Source organism: Penaeus japonicus, unplaced genomic scaffold (genome assembly GCF_977035675.1).
Source record: "Penaeus japonicus unplaced genomic scaffold, GWHDUDI00000001_assembly GWHDUDI00000001, whole genome shotgun sequence".
Classification (NCBI taxonomy): domain Eukaryota; kingdom Metazoa; phylum Arthropoda; class Malacostraca; order Decapoda; family Penaeidae; genus Penaeus; species Penaeus japonicus.
Window position 1 is genome coordinate 9,277,041 of NW_028234403.1, and position 5,000 is coordinate 9,282,040.

Genomic DNA, 5,000 nt, shown 5'->3' on the forward strand with positions numbered 1-5,000 from the left:
CATATCTTCATTATTGCTATTACAAGCAGTAGTCGTAGTAAGTAATAGTGGTAGTAATAGTAGTAGCAGTAGTTGTAACTTCATTCTATCTCTATTGTCAACGTTATTGGCAAAAACAGAACTATCATCACTATCATTATTCCCATAAAGATAACATAGGATCATTGCAAAGAACAAAATAAAAATGACAGCCACGACAAAGGTGGTGATTTCCATCATCATCCTTGTTATCAATATTGCAGTTACTATCATTATTACTATGACATCGCCTTCGAAACATCGAACGAAGGAGAAAAAGGAGAAATCACACAGACCACGACTGTCAATTGCAAAATCTCTTGCATCTCTTGTCAGTGAGCTATTTTGCAAGACTAAGTGTCCATGAATAATCAATGAAACACATTGAGGGAAACGGGTCTAACCGCTGCCTTTAGAGCGTCGCAGGGAGGGGAGGGGAGGGAAGGGGAGGGGGTGCAAAGAGGAGAGGGGGTAGTATAAAGGTGCAGATCAAAGGAGAGGGGGGTGGGGGGTGGGAGGAACAAAGGAATGATTGTCGTGGATGGCGAAATGGAAATGGGAAAGGAACGTCATAAATGATGGATAGGATGAACAGAAGTATAATCAGAACCCATTGTCGTACTCGGTTCAGTTATAAGGGGGCCAGAGGTTTAGAACTCTACGGGGATGCACATCATGTTTCATTTATTTGTTACAGCATTCAGTAACATTAAATGTTTCACTATATCTATAATCCAAGCTGAATATAAAGCGGTTGGCTAGATTGGATTTAAATTGTTTGGGAAGTAATTGTAACTTCAAGATAAAGATGTATGAGACGTTTTTAAACATGCAATTTATTGGCTTAACATCGTTGGCTTTTTTACTTTAAATTAATAAAACAAGAGTTCTAGATCGTAGCGCCATCTATTGCACGAACAAAAAACTAGCATACGGGTTACAGAATTTCTCAGTTCGTACATCTAAGTAATTCTGTTATACCGATTAATGTAACCTTACTGATGTGTCAGGGCTATATGTAGATAGAATATGATATTTCTTATTTACAACAAATGCTGTAAATACTTGATATTCAAGGGCAGCGGTCCTTAATCTAGAGGGCATGAATAAATTCTAGAGGGAGAGGTGAGCCCAGGGGAATATGCAGCGAATTTTGTTTATTTGTAATTCTCTTAACATGTGAGTCATTCAAGTCTAGATAGTTAAGCATCTTTAAAGGTGAAAGTAATTTTCAGAGACATTACACATCGGCCATAATTAGGTTGCTAATGTTTTTGTTTTTTTTAAGAAAGGTCTATCTTAACATGATATTACATAATACAAGTGTGCACATGTAAGTTTGTGTGCGTATATGCGCTCTCATCATAATAAGATTTCGATTTACGATTGGTTGAAGATTTAGGGAATGTCGTCATGGGGAGGAGGGGGGGGGGTCTAACTACTACAGGAAGCGTGGTGATAAACATTTTAAAATATTGTTTAAAGGTGTCAGTGAATATATATCACAATGTGTTGATACAAGTCCTTGAATACCTATGTAACTTTTCTAGTCCAGATAAGATTATGTTGCTTTTACACAGCACATAGCGTTAAAGCACTATATTGTTCCACGTTTGATATACACATTCCATGTTCATGTAAATATTATCTTACTACCAAGACGAGAATAAGAAAATTCGTCCAATGTAATATGATTTAACTCCAAAACAAATCATTATGTTAGTAGAGAATGCGGAAAATAATAATTTGTTAATTTCCTACCGCTAGCGATATCGCCAAATTCCTGCTAATTGAGTTTAACACAAAATAATACCCCCATATCATGCCTATTATTATAATCTTCGAATCGAAAAATTATGTATTCAGTATACACTTCTTGTCCTTCTCCATAAGACACAAAGGACGTCATTAAAGGTTCAACATTTATCCAAACTTAAAACAAGCTGATGACACCGCTCATCACGAACGTCTTCATAAATCGGACGAAAAAAAACAAAACAATAATGGCAGAGTAATCAGTTTGCCTTTTTCACATCCGAATTCTTAGCTCTCTGTGACCTGTCCTTCATGGAAAGATTCCTTCGTGCAACAAATGTGTAAATACCTTCCTTTACTTGGATTTGAACTCATTGAATGATTGTTTTTTTTCATGTAAATAAGGATTCAAATTTAATGTTATTATTTTTTGGGCTAATTTATTCGTTAGAACAAATTTCATTAGTAATAAGTTAAGGTTTTAGCGAGTGGTTATGTGGGATATTACTGTTATTAACCAAATAATATGGATAACCAGAACTAAGTGAAATAATATATTGTGCTAAAGTTCTCCTTTTTTCCGTAGCTAATAGTAGTGTATTGTATACGTCAAACACAAATCTAGCACGCTCGTGTTGTGATGAAAAGATCAATTGGCAAATATATCAATTAACATGAGATCTTACTTGTTTAATATTAATAAAACATGAGAATGGACATGCTCTTCATAAAAAGCTACCCAACTATATATTCTATAACACCTGCATGTACTGACTGACCTCTTGTTTACATATTTAAAATGTGTATGAATAAGATAACTATTCCATGCATGGCTTCATCTCACATTTATAAATACATATATATATGTATATATATATATATATATATATATATATATATATATATATATATATATATATATAAATGTGTGTGTAGATGAAGCCACGCATGGAATAGTTATCTTATTCATACATATTTTATATATGTAAACAAGAGGTCAGTCAGTGTGTATATATATACTGTGTGTGTATATATATATATATATATATATATATATATATATATATATATATATATATAATATATATAATATATATATATATCTATATATATATATATGTGTGTGTGTGTGTGTGTGTGTGTGTGTGTGTGTGTGTGTGTGTGTGATTTTTGTTTCTAAGAATTGATACCGTCTATTTTATTCAAAAGTTCTATAGCATATAAACAAATATATATAATAGATATATATCGATTTTCCTTGGCGCTGAACCATATCTAACTAACAATTGTCACTAAAACGTCAAAATGTTCGTAAAAAAACTACGGATGGATACACCCACTAACAGCCAAACTCTAAGGACCGAAGCGCCAGTTTTGAAACTCTATCGGAACGCCACGGCATGTTCCCACGAATTAGTTTACCATTAATCCAATTACGGACCCCGGTGTTTTTTTTAATACAATCTAACCAAGCAACCTGGCCTAGCCCTCTATTGGGTCTCCGCCCCAAGACCCCTTCCCCTCCGGCATTACGAGAGGTCCTTTGAGGGTCACGTAAAGCCGGTATTGCTCTCCACACGGTTTGCGCGCTAATTTGTTACTAAGGTCACCACGGTGCACTAGATATTCAAAATGGACTTCAGGATGTCTTTAGGTATTTAATTACGAATGTTGAAATACTGAAGTCAATGTCTATACAGTGTTATTTTCTTCTTCTTCTTTTTCTTCTTCTTTTTCTTTTTTCTTTTTCTTTTTTCTTCTTTTTCTTTTCCTCTTTTCTTTCTTTTCTTTTCCTCGCATGGTTCATTTTCCTCTTCATTGGCAAAGAAGCCCATAACTGTCAAACATTGAGGGAAAATAAATAACTAATGAAATATAAAATCTTTAAAGACTGGGAGAAAAAGCAAAAAGAAAATTCCGAATTCATTGTAAAAATGGAAGTCATTGACATTTGTATCGTGCAAATGTCAAAATTCTGCTTATTGTAATGAAAAAATATATTTACAAGCTACATATTAACGTATTCGAGCACGTCCGAACACTTTTGTTTTATCTTTGATTAGCATACTGTCTAACATTAACATCAATATGTACACTCGCATTACCTTAGTCTATACTATTACTTGCAATTTCATGCAACTTCCAAATTAATACTTGGCAATGATTATCGCCTGTGCTACCCCACTGTTACCCTGATATACTTCATGACCTCCTATCAGGTCTATCAAATTAAGATCGGTGGCTATATTTGGTATTGTACCAATTAAAAAATAATATTATTAATAATAAAAAAAAAAAACATTATAGAATTGTTGTATACGTATATTTCTCAAATTCGTAATTATACCGGAAAGATAACCGCGTTGGTCTTTGATAGTAATACTATTTTTACTTCATTATCTTTCTTCACGACACAGTTATTGTCAATTTTGCTTTTGTTATTAACATCGGTAGAAATAATTTGACCGGACTAAAGTAATTTTATTATGTTTCATATGATTTACCCTCAATTCATAAGTGTTAAGTTTGCACTATGATATATGCTTCTATGCAAGAGAGACTATAAGTAATTACACTTGTAAATACCCCCCCTACGCTTACTTTTGGTCTAATTTTTTAAATTAAAATTATGAGGAAAATAAATCAGGTTTTAGTGGCAAAGTGGATGGAACAAAAACGATAATTGGTTAATAGGAGGGTATGGAAAACATTGCTAATTGTGGGTTCCGAAGTTCTAACCAGAGATTAGACGAAGGAAAAGATAAACGGAAAACAACCGATCCTGGAAAAAAAAAAACTCAGCTGCAAACCCCCTAATTGTAAATCTCTCAAACAAGTTGATTTCGACTCTCCATTCAGTTGAGGATGATTTTGAAGTTTTATAGTCATATTTATTTAAATATTGACCTGGTATGTATATGAAGCTGATACATCTGCTTTTAGTAGGCAATAAGATAATGAAAACATATACTTCTCTTGTTCTTAGTTATTAAATCATAATCTGCTTTCAACTGTCTTTATTCTTCCAAACGCGAATTTCTGAAATCCATCGTTGCATGTGATTTCAAACAAAGAGAGTGAAAAATGCCAAGTTGATTTTCTTCCTCTTTGAAGCATGATATTAGCTTCTCAAATTAGACAAACAATGCTGCAATGCTGTTTGACAATTTTCACTCCTCTTAACCTTGAAGCATGCTGAACAAATGAATCTTAAATCATGTGTGTTC